At 48.4% G+C, this 21917-nt stretch overlaps 1 long non-coding RNA gene across 3 annotated transcripts; it reads left to right on the forward strand.

The window, feature by feature from the left end:
• The first annotated feature begins 15523 nt into the window (after positions 1-15523).
• On the forward strand, positions 15524-20655 carry LOC142915650 (uncharacterized). Of its 3 annotated transcripts, none has more exons than XR_012936039.1 (6): positions 15524-15755; positions 16130-16176; positions 17968-18107; positions 18251-18328; positions 18714-18806; positions 19827-20655. It is a non-coding gene; the product is annotated as an uncharacterized LOC142915650 (long non-coding RNA). The 3 variants fall into 3 exon arrangements; XR_012936038.1 differs by lacking the exon at positions 19827-20655 and adding an exon at positions 19477-19817; XR_012936040.1 differs by lacking the exons at positions 16130-16176; positions 19827-20655 and adding an exon at positions 19477-19817 and having other exon boundaries at positions 15526-15755.
• Positions 20656-21917: the final 1262 nt, after the last annotated feature.

The following is a 21917-nucleotide window of genomic DNA, read 5'->3' on the forward strand; positions in this document are numbered from 1 at the left end:
AGCTGGTCAATGTGTACTGACCATACTTCACCACGCTGGTCAATGTGACCTGACCATATTTCACCACGCTGGTCAATGTGTACTGACCATACTTCACCACGCTGGTCAATGTGTACTGACCATACTTCACCACGCTGGTCAATGTGTACTGACCATACTTCACCACTCTGGTCAATGTGTACTGACCATACTTCACCACCCTGGTCAATGTGACCTGACCATACTTCACCACGCTGGTCAATGTGACCTGACCATACTTCACCACGCTGGTCAATGTGTACTGACCATACTTCACCACCCTGGTCAATGTGTACTGACCATTATTCACCACGCTGGTCAATGTGTACTGACCATACTTCACCACGCTGGTCAATGTGTACTGACCATACTTCACCACCCTGGTCAATGTGACCTGACCATACTTCACCACTCTGGTCAATGTGTACTGACCATACTTCACCACCCTGGTCAATGTGACCTGACCATACTTCACCACGCTGGTCAATGTGACCTGACCATACTTCACCACTCTGGTCAATGTGTACTGACCATACTTCACCACGCTGGTCAATGTGACCTGACCATACTTCACCACGCTGGTCAATGTGTACTGACCATACTTCACCACCCTGGTCAATGTGTACTGACCATACTTCACCACGCTGGTCAATGTGTACTGACCATACTTCACCACGCTGGTCAATGTGTACTGACCATACTTCACCACCCTGGTCAATGTGACCTGACCATACTTCACCACTCTGGTCAATGTGTTCTGACCATACTTCACCACCCTGGTCAATGTGACCTGACCATACTTCACCACGCTGGTCAATGTGACCTGACCATACTTCACCACTCTGGTCAATGTGGACTGACCATACTTCACCACGCTGGTCAATGTGTACTGACCATACTTCACCACCCTGGTCAATGTGTACTGACCATACTTCACCACCTTGGTCAATGTGTACTGACCATACTTCACCACCCTGGTCAATGTGTACTGACCATACTTCACCACCCTGGTCAATGTGTACTGACCATACTTCACCACTCTGGTCAATGTGTACTGACCATACTTCACCACGCTGGTCAATGTGACCTGACCATACTTCACCACGCTGGTCAATGTGTACTGACCATACTTCACCACTCTGGTCAATGTGTAATGACCATACTTCACCACGCTGGTCAATGTGTACTGACCATACTTCACCACGCTGGTCAATGTGTACTGACCATACTTCACCACGCTGGTCAATGTGACCTGACCATACTTCACCACTCTGGTCAATGTGTTCTGACCATTATTCACCACGCTGGTCAATGTGTACTGACCATACTTCACCACTCTGGTCAATGTGACCTGACCATACTTCACCACTCTGGTCAATGTGGACTGACCATACTTCACCAAGCTGGTCAATGTGTACTGACCATACTTCACCACCCTGGTCAATGTGACCTGACCATACTTCACCACGCTGGTCAATGTGTACTGACCATACTTCACCACGCTGGTCAATGTGTACTGACCATACTTCACCACTCTGGTCAATGTGTACTGACCATACTTCACCACGCTGGTCAATGTGTCCTGACCATACTTCACCACGCTGGTCAATGTGTACTGACCATACTTCACCACTCTGGTCAATGTGTACTGACCATACTTCACCACGCTGGTCAATGTGTACTGACCATACTTCACCACCCTGGTCAATGTGTACTGACCATACTTCACCACGCTGGTCAATGTGTACTGACCATACTTCACCACCCTGGTCAATGTGACCTGACCATACTTCACCACTCTGGTCAATGTGTACTGACCATACTTCACCACTCTGGTCAATGTGACCTGACCATACTTCACCACGCTGGTCAATGTGACCTGACCATACTTCACCAAGCTGGTCAATGTGTACTGACCATACTTCACCACGCTGGTCAATGTGACCTGACCATACTTCACCACGCTGGTCAATGTGTACTGACCATACTTCACCACGCTGGTCAATGTGTACTGACCATACTTCACCACGCTGGTTAATGTGTACTGACCATACTTCACCACTCTGGTCAATGTGTACTGACCATTATTCACCACGCTGGTCAATGTGTACTGACCATACTTCACCACGCTGGTCAATGTGTACTGACCATACTTCACCACCCTGGTCAATGTGTACTGACCATACTTCACCACCCTGGTCAATGTGTACTGACCATACTTCACCACCCTGGTCAATGTGTACTGACCATACTTCACCACGCTGGTCAATGTGTACTGACCATACTTCACCACCCTGGTCAATGTGACCTGACCATACTTCACCACTCTGGTCAATGTGTACTGACCATACTTCACTACCCTGGTCAATGTGACCTGACCATACTTCACCACGCTGGTCAATGTGACCTGACCATACTTCACCACTCTGGTCAATGTGTACTGACCATACTTCACTACCCTGGTCAATGTGACCTGACCATACTTCACCACGCTGGTCAATGTGACCTGACCATACTTCACCACTCTGGTCAATGTGTACTGACCATACTTCACCACGCTGGTCAATGTGTACTGACCATACTTCACCACGCTGGTCAATGTGTAGTGACCATACTTCACCACGCTGGTCAATGTGGACTGACCATACTTCACCACGCTGGTCAATGTGTACTGACCATACTTCACCACCCTGGTCAATGTGTACTGACCATACTTCACCACCCTGGTCAATGTGTACTGACCATACTTCACCACCCTGGTCAATGTGTACTGACCATACTTCACCACGCTGGTCAATGTGTACTGACCATACTTCACCACCCTGGTCAATGTGACCTGACCATACTTCACCACTCTGGTCAATGTGTACTGACCATACTTCACTACCCTGGTCAATGTGACCTGACCATACTTCACCACGCTGGTCAATGTGACCTGACCATACTTCACCACTCTGGTCAATGTGTACTGACCATACTTCACTACCCTGGTCAATGTGACCTGACCATACTTCACCACGCTGGTCAATGTGACCTGACCATACTTCACCACTCTGGTCAATGTGTACTGACCATACTTCACCACGCTGGTCAATGTGACCTGACCATACTTCACCACGCTGGACAATGTGTACTGACCATACTTCACCACGCTGGTCAATGTGTACTGACCATACTTCACCACTCTGGTCAATGTGTACTGACCATACTTCACCACGCTGGTCAATGTGACCTGACCATACTTCACCACGCTGGTCAATGTGTACTGACCATACTTCACCACCCTGGTCAATGTGTACTGACCATACTTCACCACCCTGGTCAATGTGTACTGACCATACTTCACCACCCTGGTCAATGTGTACTGACCATACTTCACCACCCTGGTCAATGTGTACTGACCATACTTCACCACGCTGGTCAATGTGTACTGACCATACTTCACCACCCTGGTCAATGTGTACTGACCATACTTCACCACCCTGGTCAATGTGTACTGACCATACTTCACCACCCTGGTCAATGTGTACTGACCATACTTCACCACGCTGGTCAATGTGTACTGACCATACTTCACCACCCTGGTCAATGTGGACTGACCATACTTCACCACGCTGGTCAATGTGTACTGACCATACTTCACCACGCTGGTCAATGTGTACTGACCATACTTCACCACGCTGGTCAATGTGTACTGACCATACTTCACCACTCTGGTCAATGTGACCTGACCATACTTCACCACGCTGGTCAATGTGACCTGACCATACTTCACCACCCTGGTCAATGTGTACTGACCATACTTCACCACGCTGGTCAATGTGTACTGACCATACTTCACCAAGCTGGTCAATGTGTACTGACCATACTTCACCACGCTGGTCAATGTGTACTGACCATACTTCACCACCCTGGTCAATGTGTACTGACCATACTTCACCACGCTGGTCAATGTGTACTGACCATACTTCACCACCCTGGTCAATGTGTACTGACCATACTTCACCACTCTGGTCAATGTGTACTGACCATACTTCACCACGCTGGTCAATGTGTACTGACCATACTTCACCACTCTGGTCAATGTGACCTGACCATACTTCACCACGCTGGTCAATGTGACCTGACCATACTTCACCACGCTGGTCAATGTGTACTGACCATTATTCACCACGCTGGTCAATGTGTACTGACCATACTTCACCACGCTGGTCAATGTGTACTGACCATACTTCACCAGGCTGGTCAATGTGACCTGACCATACTTCACCACGCTGGTCAATGTGTACTGACCATACTTCACCACGCTGGTCAATGTGTACTGACCATACTTCACCACGCTGGTCAATGTGTACTGACCATACTTCACCACTCTGGTCAATGTGTACTGACCATACTTCACCACGCTGGTCAATGTGACCTGACCATACTTCACCACGCTGGTCAATGTGTACTGACCATACTTCACCACCCTGGTCAATGTGTACTGACCATACTTCACCACCCTGGTCAATGTGTACTGACCATACTTCACCACCCTGGTCAATGTGTACTGACCATACTTCACCACGCTGGTCAATGTGTACTGACCATACTTCACCACCCTGGTCAATGTGACCTGACCATACTTCACCACTCTGGTCAATGTGTACTGACCATACTTCACCACCCTGGTCAATGTGACCTGACCATACTTCACCACGCTGGTCAATGTGACCTGACCATACTTCACCACTCTGGTCAATGTGGACTGACCATACTTCACCACGCTGGTCAATGTGTACTGACCATACTTCACCACCCTGGTCAATGTGTACTGACCATACTTCACCACCCTGGTCAATGTGTACTGACCATACTTCACCACCCTGGTCAATGTGTACTGACCATACTTCACCACCCTGGTCACTGTGTACTGACCATACTTCACCACCCTGGTCAATGTGTACTGACCATACTTCACCACCCTGGTCAATGTGTACTGACCATACTTCACCACGCTGGTCAATGTGTACTGACCATACTTCACCACCCTGGTCAATGTGTACTGACCATACTTCACCACTCTGGTCAATGTGTAATGACCATACTTCACCACGCTGGTCAATGTGTACTGACCATACTTCAACACGCTGGTCAATGTGTACTGACCATACTTCACCACGCTGGTCAATGTGGACTGACCATACTTCACCACGCTGGTCAATGTGTACTGACCATTATTCACCACGCTGGTCAATGTGACCTGACCATACTTCACCACGCTGGTCAATGTGACCTGACCATACTTCACCACTCTGGTCAATGTGACCTGACCATACTTCACCACGCTGGTCAATGTGACCTGACCATACTTCACCACGCTGGTCAATGTGTACTGACCATACTTCACCACGCTGGTCAATGTGTACTGACCATACTTCACCAAGCTGGTCAATGTGTACTGACCATACTTCACCACGCTGGTCAATGTGACCTGACCATACTTCACCACGCTGGTCAATGTGTACTGACCATACTTCACCACCCTGGTCAATGTGTACTGACCATACTTCACCACCCTGGTCAATGTGTACTGACCATACTTCACCACTCTGGTCAATGTGTAATGACCATACTTCACCACGCTGGTCAATGTGTACTGACCATACTTCAACACGCTGGTCAATGTGTACTGACCATACTTCACCACGCTGGTCAATGTGGACTGACCATTATTCACCACGCTGGTCAATGTGTACTGACCATTATTCACCACGCTGGTCAATGTGTACTGACCATACTTCACCACGCTGGTCAATGTGTACTGACCATACTTCACCACTCTGGTCAATGTGACCTGACCATACTTCACCACGCTGGTCAATGTGACCTGACCATACTTCACCACGCTGGTCAATGTGTACTGACCATACTTCACCACGCTGGTCAATGTGTACTGACCATACTTCACCAAGCTGGTCAATGTGTACTGACCATACTTCACCACGCTGGTCAATGTGACCTGACCATACTTCACCACGCTGGTCAATGTGTACTGACCATACTTCACCACGCTGGTCAATGTGTACTGACCATACTTCACCACGCTGGTCAATGTGTACTGACCATTATTCACCACGCTGGTCAATGTGTACTGACCATACTTCACCACGCTGGTCAATGTGTACTGACCATACTTCAACACGCTGGTCAATGTGTACTGACCATACTTCACCACGCTGGTCAATGTGGACTGACCATACTTCACCACGCTGGTCAATGTGTACTGACCATTATTCACCACGCTGGTCAATGTGTACTGACCATACTTCACCAAGCTGGTCAATGTGTACTGACCATACTTCACCACTCTGGTCAATGTGACCTGACCATACTTCACCACGCTGGTCAATGTGACCTGACCATACTTCACCACGCTGGTCAATGTGTACTGACCATACTTCACCACGCTGGTCAATGTGTACTGACCATACTTCACCAAGCTGGTCAATGTGTACTGACCATACTTCACCACGCTGGTCAATGTGGACTGACCATACTTCACCACGCTGGTCAATGTGTACTGACCATACTTCACCACCCTGGTCAATGTGTACTGACCATACTTCACCACCCTGGTCAATGTGTACTGACCATACTTCACCACCCTGGTCAATGTGTACTGACCATACTTCACCACGCTGGTCAATGTGTACTGACCATACTTCACCACCCTGGTCAATGTGACCTGACCATACTTCACCACGCTGGTCAATGTGACCTGACCATACTTCACCACGCTGGTCAATGTGTACTGACCATACTTCACCACGCTGGTCAATGTGTACTGACCATACTTCACCAAGCTGGTCAATGTGTACTGACCATACTTCACCAGGCTGGTCAATGTGACCTGACCATACTTCACCACGCTGGTCAATGTGTACTGACCATACTTCACCACGCTGGTCAATGTGTACTGACCATACTTCACCACGCTGGTCAATGTGTACTGACCATACTTCACCACTCTGGTCAATGTGTACTGACCATACTTCACCACGCTGGTCAATGTGGACTGACCATACTTCACCACGCTGGTCAATGTGTACTGACCATACTTCACCACGCTGGTCAATGTGTACTGACCATACTTCACCACCCTGGTCAATGTGTACTGACCATACTTCACCACCCTGGTCAATGTGTACTGACCATACTTCACCACCCTGGTCAATGTGTACTGACCATACTTCAACACGCTGGTCAATGTGTACTGACCATACTTCACCACCCTGGTCAATGTGACCTGACCATACTTCACCACTCTGGTCAATGTGTACTGACCATACTACACCACCCTGGTCAATGTGACCTGACCATACTACACCACGCTGGTCAATGTGACCTGACCATACTTCACCACTCTGGTCAATGTGGACTGACCAATACTTCACCACGCTGGTCAATGTGTACTGACCATACTTCACCACCCTGGTCAATGTGACCTGACCATACTTCACCACTCTGGTCAATGTGTACTGACCATACTACACCACCCTGGTCAATGTGACCTGACCATACTTCACCACGCTGGTCAATGTGACCTGACCATACTTCACCACTCTGGTCAATGTGGACTGACCATACTTCACCACGCTGGTCAATGTGTACTGACCATACTTCACCACCCTGGTCAATGTGTACTGACCATACTTCACCACCCTGGTCAATGTGTACTGACCATACTTCACCACCCTGGTCACTGTGTACTGACCATACTTCACCACCCTGGTCAATGTGTACTGACCATACTTCACCACCCTGGTCAATGTGTACTGACCATACTTCACCACCCTGGTCAATGTGTACTGACCATACTTCACCACCCTGGTCAATGTGTACTGACCATACTTCACCACTCTGGTCAATGTGTAATGACCATACTTCACCACGCTGGTCAATGTGTACTGACCATACTTCAACACGCTGGTCAATGTGTACTGACCATACTTCACCACGCTGGTCAATGTGGACTGACCATACTTCACCACGCTGGTCAATGTGTACTGACCATTATTCACCACGCTGGTCAATGTGTACTGACCATACTTCACCACGCTGGTCAATGTGTACTGACCATACTTCACCACTCTGGTCAATGTGACCTGACCATACTTCACCACGCTGGTCAATGTGACCTGACCATACTTCACCACGCTGGTCAATGTGTACTGACCATACTTCACCACGCTGGTCAATGTGTACTGACCATACTTCACCAAGCTGGTCAATGTGTACTGACCATACTTCACCACGCTGGTCAATGTGACCTGACCATACTTCACCACGCTGGTCAATGTGTACTGACCATACTTCACCACGCTGGTCAATGTGTACTGACCATACTTCACCACGCTGGTCAATGTGTACTGACCATACTTCACCACTCTGGTCAATGTGTACTGATCATACTTCACCACGCTGGTCAATGTGGACTGACCATACTTCACCACGCTGTTCAATGTGTACTGACCATACTTCACCACCCTGGTCAATGTATACTGACCATACTTCACCACCCTGGTCAATGTGTACTGACCATACTTCACCACCCTGGTCAATGTGTACTGACCATACTTCACCACGCTGGTCAATGTGTACTGACCATACTTCACCACCCTGGTCAATGTGACCTGACCATACTTCACCACTCTGGTCAATGTGTACTGACCATACTTCACCACCCTGGTCAATGTGACCTGACCATACTTCACCACGCTGGTCAATGTGACCTGACCATACTTCACCACTCTGGTCAATGTGTACTGACCATACTTCACCACGCTGGTCAATGTGACCTGACCATACTTCACCACGCTGGTCAATGTGTACTGACCATTATTCACCACGCTGGTCAATGTGTACTGACCATACTTCACCACGCTGGTCAATGTGTACTGACCATACTTCACCACTCTGGTCAATGTGACCTGACCATACTTAACCACGCTGGTCAATGTGACCTGACTATACTTCACCACGCTGGTCAATGTGTACTGACCATACTTCACCACGCTGGTCAATGTGTACTGACCATACTTCACCAAGCTGGTCAATGTGTACTGACCATACTTCACCACGCTGGTCAATGTGACCTGACCATACTTCACCACGCTGGTCAATGTGTACTGACCATACTTCACCACGCTGGTCAATGTGTACTGACCATACTTCACCACGCTGGTCAATGTGTACTGACCATACTTCACCACGCTGGTCAATGTGTACTGACCATACTTCACCACGCTGGTCAATGTGTACTGACCATACTTCACCACTCTGGTCAATGTGTACTGACCATACTTCACCACGCTGGTCAATGTGGACTGACCATACTTCACCACGCTGGTCAATGTGTACTGACCATACTTCACCACCCTGGTCAATGTGTACTGACCATACTTCACCACCCTGGTCAATGTGTACTGACCATACTTCACCACCCTGGTCAATGTGTACTGACCATACTTCACCACGCTGGTCAATGTGTACTGACCATACTTCACCACCTTGGTCAATGTGACCTGACCATACTTCACCACTCTGGTCAATGTGTACTGACCATACTTCACCACCCTGGTAAATGTGACCTGACCATACTTCACCACGCTGGTCAATGTGACCTGACCATACTTCACCACTCTGGTCAATGTGGACTGACCATACTTCACCACGCTGGTCAATGTGTACTGACCATACTTCACCACCCTGGTCAATGTGTACTGACTATACTTCACCACCCTGGTCAATGTGTACTGACCATACTTCACCACCCTGGTCAATGTGTACTGACCATACTTCACCACCCTGGTCAATGTGTACTGACCATACTTCACCACGCTGGTCAATGTGTACTGACCATACTTCACCACCCTGGTCAATGTGACCTGACCATACTTCACCACTCTGGTCAATGTGTACTGACCATACTTCACCACCCTGGTCAATGTGTACTGACCATACTTCACCACGCTGGTCAATGTGTACTGACCATACTTCACCACCCTGGTCAATGTGTACTGACCATACTTCACCACGCTGGTCAATGTGACCTGACCATACTTCACCACCCTGGTCAATGTGTACTGACCATACTTCACCACGCTGGTCAATGTGGACTGACCATACTTCACCACGCTGGTCAATGTGACCGGACCATACTTCACCACCCTGGTCAATGTGTACTGACCATACTTCACCACCCTGGTCAATGTGTACTGACCATACTTCACCATGCTGGTCAATGTGTACTGACCATACTTCACCACCCTGATCAATGTGACCTGACCATACTTCACCACCCTGGTCAATGTGTACTGACCATACTTCACCACCCTGGTCAATGTGTACTGACCATACTTCACCACCCTGGTCAATGTGTACTGACCATACTTCACCACCCTGGTCAATGTGTACTGACCATACTTCACCACCCTGGTCAATGTGTACTGACCATACTTCACCACTCTGGTCAATGTGTACTGACCATACTTCACCACGCTGGTCAATGTGTACTGACCATACTTCACCACGCTGGTCAATGTGACCTGACCATACTTCACCACTCTGGTTAATGTGGACTGACCATACTTCACCACGCTGGTCAATGTGGACTGACCATACTTCACCAGGCTGGTCAATGTGGACTGACCATACTTCACCACGCTGGTCAATGTGTACTGACCATACTTCACCACGCTGGTCAATGTGTACTGACCATACTTCACCACGCTGGTCAATGTGTACTGACCATACTTCACCAAGCTGGTCAATGTGTACTGACCATACTTCACCACGCTGGTCAATGTGACCTGACAATACTTCACCACGCTGGTCAATGTGTACTGACCATACTTCACCACGCTGGTCAATGTGTACTGACCATACTTCACCACGCTGGTCAATGTGTACTGACCATACTTCACCACTCTGGTCAATGTGACCTGACCATACTTCACCACGCTGGTCAATGTGTACTGACCATACTTCACCACGCTGGTCAATGTGTACTGACCATACTTCACCACGCTGGTCAATGTGACCTGACCATACTTCACCACCCTGGTCAATGTGTACTGACCATACTTCACCACCCTGGTCAATGTGTACTGACCATACTTCACCACCCTGGTCAATGTGTACTGACCATACTTCACCACGCTGGTCAATGTGTACTGACCATACTTCACCACCCTGGTCAATGTGACCTGACCATACTTCACCACTCTGGTCAATGTGTACTGACCATACTTCACCACCCTGGTCAATGTGACCTGACCATACTTCACCACGCTGGTCAATGTGTACTGACCATACTTCACCACCCTGGTCAATGTGTACTGACCATACTTCACCACCCTGGTCAATGTGTACTGACCATACTTCACCACCCTGGTCAATGTGTACTGACCATACATCACCACCCTGGTCAATGTGTACTGACCATACTTCACCACTCTGGTCAATGTGTACTGACCATACTTCACCACGCTGGTCAATGTGTACTGACCATACTTCACCACGCTGGTCAATGTGTACTGACCATACTTCACCACGCTGGTCAATGTGACCTGACCATACTTCACCACGCTGGTCAATGTGTACTGACCATTATTCACCACGCTGGTCAATGTGTACTGACCATACTTCACCACGCTGGTCAATGTGTACTGACCATACTTCACCACTCTGGTCAATGTGACCTGACCATACTTCAGCACGCTGGTCAATGTGACCTGACCATACTTCACCACGCTGGTCAATGTGTACTGACCATACTTCACCACGCTGGTCAATGTGTACTGACCATACTTCACCAAGCTGGTCAATGTGACCTGACCATACTTCACCACGCTGGTCAATGTGTACTGACCATACTTCACCACGCTGGTCAATGTGTACTGACCATACTTCACCACGCTGGTCAATGTGTACTGACCATACTTCACCACTCTGGTCAATGTGTACTGACCATACTTCACCACGCTGGTCAATGTGGACTGACCATACTTCACCACGCTGGTCAATGTGTACTGACCATACTTCACCACCCTGGTCAATGTGTACTGACCATACTTCACCACCCTGGTCAATGTGTACTGACCATACTTCACCACCCTGGTCAATGTGTACTGACCATACTTCACCACGCTGGTCAATGTGTACTGACCATACTTCACCACCCTGGTCAATGTGTACTGACCATACTTCACCACCCTGGTCAATGTGACCTGACCATACTTCACCACTCTGGTCAATGTGTACTGACCATACTTCACCACCCTGGTCAATGTGACCTGACCATACTTCACCACGCTGGTCAATGTGACCTGACCATACTTCACCACTCTGGTCAATGTGTACTGACCATACTTCACCACGCTGGTCAATGTGACCTGACCATACTTCACCACGGTGGTCAATGTGTACTGACCATACTTCACCACGCTGGTCAATGTGACCTGACCATACTTCACCACGCTGGTCAATGTGACCTGACCATACTTCACCACGCTGGTCAATGTGTACTGACCATACTTCACCACGCTGGTCAATGTGTACTGACCATACTTCACCACGCTGGTCAATGTGACCTGACCATACTTCACCACGCTGGTCAATGTGTACTGACCATACTTCACCACGCTGGTCAATGTGTACTGACCATACTTCACCACGCTGGTCAATGTGTACTGACCATACTTCACCACCCTGGTCAATGTGTACTGACCATACTTCACCACCCTGGTCAATGTGTACTGACCATACTTCACCACCCTGGTCAATGTGTACTGACCATACTTCACCACGCTGGTCAATGTGTACTGACCATACTTCACCACCCTGGTCAATGTGACCTGACCATACTTCACCACTCTGGTCAATGTGTACTGACCATACTTCACCACCCTGGTCAATGTGTACTGACCATACTTCACCACCCTGGTCAATGTGTACTGACCATACTTCACCACGCTGGTCAATGTGTACTGACCATACTTCACCACCCTGGTCAATGTGACCTGACCATACTTCACCACTCTGGTCAATGTGTACTGACCATACTTCACCACCCTGGTCAATGTGTACTGACCATACTTCACCACGCTGGTCAATGTGTACTGACCATACTTCACCACCCTGGTCAATGTGTACTGACCATACTTCACCACGCTGGTCAATGTGACCTGACCATACTTCACCACCCTGGTCAATGTGTACTGACCATACTTCACCACGCTGGTCAATGTGGACTGACCATACTTCACCACGCTGGTCAATGTGACCTGACCATACTTCACCACCCTGGTCAATGTGTACTGACCATACTTCACCACCCTGGTCAATGTGTACTGACCATACTTCACCACGCTGGTCAATGTGTACTGACCATACTTCACCACGCTGGTCAATGTGACCTGACCATACTTCACCACCCTGGTCAATGTGTACTGACCATACTTCACCACGCTGGTCAATGTGGACTGACCATACTTCACCACGCTGGTCAATGTGACCTGACCATACTTCACCACCCTGGTCAATGTGTACTGACCATACTTCACCACCCTGGTCAATGTGTACTGACCATACTTCACCACCCTGGTCAATGTGACCTGACCATACTTCACCACTCTGGTCAATGTGTACTGACCATACTTCACCACCCTGGTCAATGTGTACTGACCATACTTCACCACGCTGGTCAATGTGTACTGACCATACTTCACCACCCTGGTCAATGTGTACTGACCACACTTCACCACCCTGGTCAATGTGTACTGACCATACTTCACCACCCTGGTCAATGTGACCTGACCATACTTCACCACGCTGGTCAACCTGCGCAAATATTAAACGCCGTGTATATTACGATGATAAAATAAACATTAGGCGAGTAATTTAAGAGTTGTGTTTAATTAAAAGTTTACCTCACGCGAGCCCCCAGCGGAGCCGTTTCCACTTTTCCCGCCAAAAACAAACCGTCACCAAAACCAACGCCGCAAACTCTTCACGTTCCCACTTGGACGGCTAACTTCAGCTTAATTATTAATTATCTATCACTCGTGACTCACTCTCTCTCTATACACACACACGTGTGTACATGTACACGATGAGGAGATTATTTACTTTGTTAACAAAACAACCTCGCGGTGGCCTTCAGGGACTGAGAGGCGCTGCCGAGGGCGCGAGGGGGGGTGGAGGCAGCCGGGGCCACGTGACCCGGAGTCACAAAAAGCGCGGGAAATTTTTAAAACCTCGCCTGGTCTACAGGAGGTCGTAGTTCATAGTTTAATTTATTTGGTATAGCCCTGTGAGCCATTCGGCTCTTGAATCGGGTGCAACCTCAACAAACAAAAAAACATGAACATGAAAACATCTTAAAGTGATTATGTGTGACTGTGCAAACAGAAAATACAGGAAAAAAAAAACATCAAAAATATTCCTGAAATAGCACCGTACACCAACGCTGTGTGCAAAAAATCCCAGTGGGATGCAAGTCAAACAACAACAACAACCACAAGACAACTAAGATTAAGGCCATCAGTCTAACTCCGTACTACAATAAACAAAAACATGGCCAAAAATAAAATAAAAACTTTTCGAAATCACCAAAATAAAAGCCATAAATGCAATGTAACAGTGATCATAGGGACTGTGACCGAATTTTTAACAATAAACTACATAAATAAATTATAACACCAAAATCTAGAGCCATATTTTAGGCCACTGAATAGCAGTGGCAGCTAGGGGTGTACAACTCCTCTAGAGCAGTTTTGAGTGAAGATCTCATAGGTAGTGATTCAAGTTGCAGTTTATTGGCAATAGCATTCCAGACCCTGGGGGCATCAATAGCAAAGGCCCTTCCTCCTGTTTTTGTACGGCAATAGGGAATGTGAAGCTGGTAAATGAGCGAAGACCTGAGGTCAAATTTGTTCTTTGAAACAGAGAGGAGATCCAGTAGGTAGTCTGCGGAATTTTTTGTAAGTACATCGTGAATAAATAAGATCTGGTGCACAAGCCGTCGAACATTAAGATATGTTAAGTTTGACCCAATGTAGAGATCACAGTGGTGAGTCTATGGGGCAGTGTTGAGTCTATGGGCAGTGTTGAGTATATGGGCAGTGTTGAGTCTACGGGCAGTGTTGAGTCTACGGGCAGTGTTGACTCTACGGGCAGTGCTGAGTCTATGGTGCAGTGTTGAGTCTATGGTGCAGTGTTGAGTCTATGGGGAGTGTTGAGTCTATGGGCAGTGCTGAGTCTATGGGCAGTGTTGAGTCTATGGGCAGTGTTGAGTCTATGGTGCAGTGTTGAGTATATGGGCAGTGTTGAGTCTATGGGCAGTGTTGAGTCTATGGGCAGTGCTGAGTCTATGGGCAGTGCTGAGTCTATGGGCAGTGTTGAGTCTATGGGCAGTGCTGAGTCTATGGGCAGTGTTTATCAATTCTACAGAATCTGAGCCTCGCTCGCACTGCGTGTTCGCCTATCCACACTACGATTTATAAAAGCGCCCTGCTAAGGCCTCACGTGATAACAGCCCCGCCGAGTCGCCTGCCCGTGATTCGAGGCACGGAACGTCGAATCTCCTCCTCCACCACGACCACACGAGGACATTGTTTTGTTTGTAACCTCACCACGAAGGAGGATATAGCTCAAGACCCCCTCCCCAGCACCTACGCAGCGTTGCGCTGGTGAGTGCCGCGTTGAGGCCTATTCCGGGAGTGTCACCGGTCTCGGCTAGATTGCCCAGCCGGCCGAGGCGGCACTTTGGCCGGCTACAGATGCCGCTGTCATGCGATGGTCTCCATGGAGACCTGGAAGATGGTCTCTAGGTTATGTTGTGGGTTAGCAAGCTTCCAAAGGATGCGTGAAGGCTGCCGCTCGGCTTTTTGTAACGAATCTTTGCTGCGTGTTTTAAACTTTAATTGTTTGCGATGCACGCGTGTCAACGTGGTGATGCGTCGCTCAAAGACTTCACTCGAGCGCGTCGTGTTCAAGCTCACTTTGTCTACCTTAGCAGCTTACAAAGTGCCGCCCAATAATTTACCGTGCGTCTGCCTCTTAGGCCGAGTGAACCGCTTGAACAAGGGCACATTCAGAAGCGTAAACTCTGTGAGTATCTCGTTTTAAATTTTGATTTGAAGCTTTCGTGACTGCAGTAATTCATATTCTTAGCTCTTTCGGTAAAGTCACGTTGAAGGGAAACAATAAAATAATAAAATATATATAAAATAATTAAAATTCTCACGACGTTTCGACCTGATGACAACCGTTTGTGTTATGGTCGAAACGTCGTGAGAAATTTTATTGTTTTATATATATATTTTTATTTTATTGTTTCCCTTCAACGTGACTTTACCGAAAGAGCTAAGAATATCTCGTTTTATTCATAGTTCGTGTTTCCAAGGACAAAAACAATTGCACATTCTCATTACCAATACATCGACCTGGCTGGTGGTCACACTTGCCAGGAGCCCCTTTCCCTGTCGGCTTGACATTTTTTTCAACTCAATTGTTTTTTTACACAGCTCTTGGACAGACGTGCGGCAGTGTTGGTTTATATCCTGGAAGGTGCTCTCACTCCAGGGGCTGTTTCATTGATGGGAAAATAACCTGAGCTGGGGCTGTAATCAATGTTGTTTTATTGATCTAGTTTAAAACATCAGCACGAACATCGGTGCCAAACTAACACGATGTGAGCCGCTAGATTTGAAGCTTTCGTGATGTGCAAGGATTCATAGTCTTTAGCTTTTTTTCGGTAAAGTCGCGCTGGTAAAAAAAATAAAGTTAAACCCAAGTTAAACTTTAGCAGCCTTATAGTTTACAGCAGTATGCTCCGCAAGGCAACCAGTTTGTCAGCTTAACTACTGCCTTCTGCCTCTGGTTCACGTGTGTAACGCTCTTCAACCTGCACACGGCCATCTCTCCGTCCCCAACCCCCTGCAGCATAACAGAAGGTGGCTTAACTTAGCCCCCCCCCACGGCCCTTCTTGTCTCTCCCCCCCCCCCCCCCTTAACCTGTATACAATCTCGGGTGTCTTAGAGTTCTCTTCACCTGATGCAGCAATTTTGCCGTGACGGTTTCCACCTCAAGACGGAAGCTTGTGCTGCTGCCTCCGAAACGTGATTTTAATTGAGTTGTTTTTTTCATTTATTTATTTTATAGATATTTTTTTTACCTACGTGACTTTAGCAAAAAAAAAAGAAAGAGTCCGATGCGAGGAGGCGTTTCCCCCAACGTTCGTTTTCTGCGGTGGCAAAAAATGCAGCCTCTGCGAAACGATGAGAACCTAAACATTTTGCTCAACACAGGAGGAACGTGTCCATCAGTGAGGGAGCCTTAGGCATGCATCCAATTGTCCCTTGTGAAGGAGGAGGTCTTTAACCCGGCATGGTTGTCACCTGGTGTACAGGAGGTCGTGGGGTTTGATACCGACCCTGACACTCCCTGCTATTTCTTTGGGGTTGACGTTTCTCGCTCCCCGCGGCCGCGTGGATTTTTCTCCCAGAGTCCTCCGGTTTTTCCCCCTCCGCATTCCGAAACGCCACGCGTTTAGAGTATTTTGCCCTGAATGTCCACTTGATATCAGCCCACCATTTATGGGCCAAGGTCTCTTCTTAAAAAAGAGCTATGTAGCATGGTGGTGTGCTTCCCGTGGCAACATTAAACATTGGTTAGTTTTATTAGTATATATATTTTTAAAGTGATTTGTTTTACTCTTCCTGTAACTCTGCACTCACGCCGTGTTTTTGTTTTGTGTTTGTTGTCATGTTCTGACCCAGTGCCACAGCTGGACATCTGTGACAAAAAGAGCTTCGTAGCACTTTGGATTCCTCCTCTTGCAGTCTAAATAAATATCATTCCCACTGCTCCTCCTACTCCCTCCCCTTCACCCCTCCTAGCCAAGTGAAGGAAGCCGCCAGGCCGACCATCTGCCACCTCCCCCCAATGGAGACTTTCTCCACCACCACCCGTTTAGTGGCCTTGCTGGTCGTTGTGCTGGGCGACCGTCGTCACAACCCCTTCGCCCTGCCCCTTGACCGTGAGTAGCAAACAGCGCCGCTACCACACTTGAGACGATGCCCCCTCTCAACGCTACTCCCACTAAAGGCCATCGACTAAACTCGACTCTTTTGACTTCACCAGGCAATGCCCACTGAGCTTCGTGGCGCTTTTTTTTTTCAGAAGCGCTCCGGCTCTTGCAAATGATGGCTTCAACGAAGCACTTCGACGTTCAAGCGGGGCCGAGTACTCGAAACACTTGTAGGTATCTGTGTGACACACACACTACACACACTACTCACACACAGAGACCCACAGACTTCTCACACAGAGACCCACACACTACTCACTCAGAGACCCACACACTACTCACACACAGAGACCCACAGACTACTCACACAGAGACCCACACACTACTCACACAGAGACCCACAGACTACTCACACAGAGACCCACACACTACTCACAGAGAGACACACACACTACTCACACAGAGACCCACACACTACTCACACAGAGACCCACACACTACTCACAGAGAGACACACACACTACTCACACAGAGACCCACACACTACTCACACAGAGACCCACACACTACTCACACAGAGACCCTACTAACACTCTGCTGTATTTTCGCCCACAGCTGCGGTTATCATCTCTGGCCACGTACGGTACCAAAGAAGCTCACATCAGGTGTATGCAGCAAAGCAGCAACCTCCGGACACACGACGGAAAGGTGCACGGTTGCGACATCACACACACATGTACAGGGCCCAGTTGAGTACGCAGTTTGTTAAGGTGCAGCACTGCAAGTACTTGCTCGTGCCCCTGTTGGCGGAAGGAGGAATAGGAGGAGGAGGGAGGAGGATGAGGAGGGGGAGGAGGAAGGGGAGGAGGAGGAGGGGGAGGAGGATGAGGAGGAGGAGGGGGAGGAGGATGAGGAGGAGGAGGATGAGGAGGAGGGGGAGGAGGGGGAGGAGGATGAGGAGGAGGGGGAGGAGGGGGAGGAGGAGGAGGAGGGGGAGGAGGATGAGGGGGAGGATGAGGAGGAGGATGAGGAGGACGAGGAGGAGGAGGGGGAGGAGGATAAGGAGGAGGTCCTTCACTGCACAGAGCGCTGTAGGGAGCTCCCCTCTAGGCAGGGCACGTTGGACCCCACTCCTCCGCCACGCCAGCCAAACCTCTTGAAGTGTCCCACACTTCACCCCACCACGTGCCACCCGCCTAGACGGGAAGCACCGCGGTGAGCTCACTCCCACCGCCGGGCGGACAACAACGGAGTTGTCGCTCACGACCCGCGACCCCAGCGTGACCCCCCCCACGTCGACCCCCGGGGGCCGGGCCGGCGTCCCCTCGTTAGGAAAACTAAAACTGCGAAAAACTTTGTTTTTGTGTTTGACCGGCAGGTAAGGGCCCCACCGAGCTACGTGGCGCTTTTTCACCGGCGACCGGGCCGTCGCCGTCGTCAGCGGGCGCGGACATTTTTTTGTTTTGCGGCCCAAACGCTTTGAAACGCGCGACGTCGATTCTGAGTGCGGCGCGGGGGGAGAGACGCCCGGAAGGACCCGGAGGGAGAAATCCACGCGACCGCCACGGTGACGAGAGGCCAACGCGAGAAACAACCACTCCGAGCCGCAGAACCTTGCAGGCGAGAGGGAGAGAGAGAGGGTTCTGAAAATCGATTTTTTTATATTTTTAAAAAACCCACTTTGTGCGAATCGCCTTCTATGACCCCCCCCCCCTCCACGACTCGTAGGGGGGGACGCGGCAGCCCCCCGACGACAGCCTCACACAGCCAGCGCCCCGCAGATGCTGTCGGAGCCAGACAGGATGTACAGAGCGAGAGAGGGAGAGGCGGTGTACATGGAGTGCTCGGTGTTGGTGTGGCCGCCCGCCACCATCCTGTGGTGAGACCGAACGCCGCGCCTGAGCGTCCGTCCCTCTCCGCCTCTCCTCTCGCTCTCCGCTCGCTGGAGACTCTTTTTGTTTATTTCACCGCCTGATGCCCACCGAGCCGTGCAGCTGTTTTTCAGAAGCTATCCGGCCATGTCGCAAACGACGGCCCTGACGACGCGCCTCGAAGCTCCCTGTCGCGAGGGCTGTACGTGCCCTGAACTTCTTTCGCACCCTACGTGGCCAACCGTGCTAATCAGAGGTACGGGTGCTGGGTCTGTTTTGTGAATGCCGCCAGTGGGTTTGCATGGCTGGCCACGTACGGAGCGAAAGAAGTTCAACATAGAACACTCCCATAGACTTCAATGTTAAAGGCTCCCATAGACTTCAATGTTAAAGGCTCCCATAGACTTCAATGTTAAAGGCTCCCACAGACTTCAATGTTACAGGCTCAAATAGACTTCAATATTAAAGGCTCCCATAGACTTCAATGTTAAAAGTTCCCATAGACGTCAATGTTACAGGCTTCCATAGACTTCAATGTTAAAGGCTCCCATAGACTTCAATGTTAAAGGCTCCCACAGACTTCAATGTTAAAGGCTCCCACAGACTTCAATGTTAAAGGCACCCATAGACTTCAATGTTAAAGGCTCCCATAGACTTCACTGTTAAAGGCTCCCATAGACTTCAACGTTAAAGGCTCCCATAGACCTCAATATTAAAGGCTCCCATAGACTTCAATGTTAAAGGCTCCCATAGACTTCAATGCTAAAGGCTCCCATAGACTTCAATGTTAAAGGCTCCCATAGAACAAGGATTTATGTCTACTGCATTAACCACAATACCTGCAGTCAAAATGCAAAAATAAAACATACTATGATAATATATGATGATGCATTGTCCTTGAAACTGATTGGTCCACACCAAGGGACGGCTTTCTTTTGAGCCTTTTGGCGTCATCTGGTCGAGCACCAATTGGGTCGAGGCTTCAATGCCACATATTTATTATCATAGTATGTTTTTTCGTTTGCATTTTGACTGCAGGTATTGTGGTTAATGCAGACATGAATCCTTGCTAAAAAGGCTCCAGTTTTGTTGCCAGAAAAAAAGAGGAAAAACCCTATTATTATATTTTGGTACTGGCAAAGGAGGTCTAATGATGAACAAAACATCAATGAAGCAATCTGATCTCATCTTGAACGGCTACTGTTGGCCTGCAGCCCGCCAAGTAACGCACTTGTGTAACGTATCTCAACAATAAAATGACTGGTCACTGTCCACTTCCAATGGAGCTTGGCTCTTTAACTTATCAGCCGTCTTTTCATTTGTGGGTGTGTCATTAACTTTGATAATTGATTCTTGTCAACACCACTGGGTACAAAGTTAATAAGTAACAATTTTTTTAAACAAAAATTAAACAGAAAAAACCGCAACACACACGCACATTTCATTCCGAGATCTATAGAAATGTATAAAGTAACCTGTTGCAGAATTTGCCACTTGCTGGTTTTATCCACCATCAATTTATTATGAGAACCCTGTCTATATCTCAGATACAAATTCAGTGTAATGACAGTTCATTGGCTGATTGATATGAAAATAGGTTTTCCCATTTTTTTTCTGGCAACAAAACAGGTCACATTTAAAGCTGAACTTTGAGCTGAAATCCTTCAGAATGTGAGATGTTTTTATCTTCCATTATTTTCATACTTATTGTGTATATTGAGCATCACTTTGTGAGAAGCCAAAAAATGTAAACTGGCCACCATCAGCAACGTGGAATTCCAGGCTACAGATACAGGGTGGTCCAAATGTCTCATGTCTCCTCTAAAGCTTAATATTGTAATAGGAGGCTTTATTTAAAACGCAACATTTAATATGCAAATATGTTCGGGGTCAATTAATTTTGGGAGTCACAAGACATCAGGACCACTCTGCACAGCACGAGTTCAGG

Source organism: Petromyzon marinus, unplaced genomic scaffold, assembly GCF_048934315.1.
Source record: "Petromyzon marinus isolate PM22_M1 ecotype Great Lakes invasive population unplaced genomic scaffold, UKy_Petmar_22M1.pri1.0 PM_G_Scaffold_33, whole genome shotgun sequence".
NCBI lineage: Eukaryota > Metazoa > Chordata > Hyperoartia > Petromyzontiformes > Petromyzontidae > Petromyzon > Petromyzon marinus.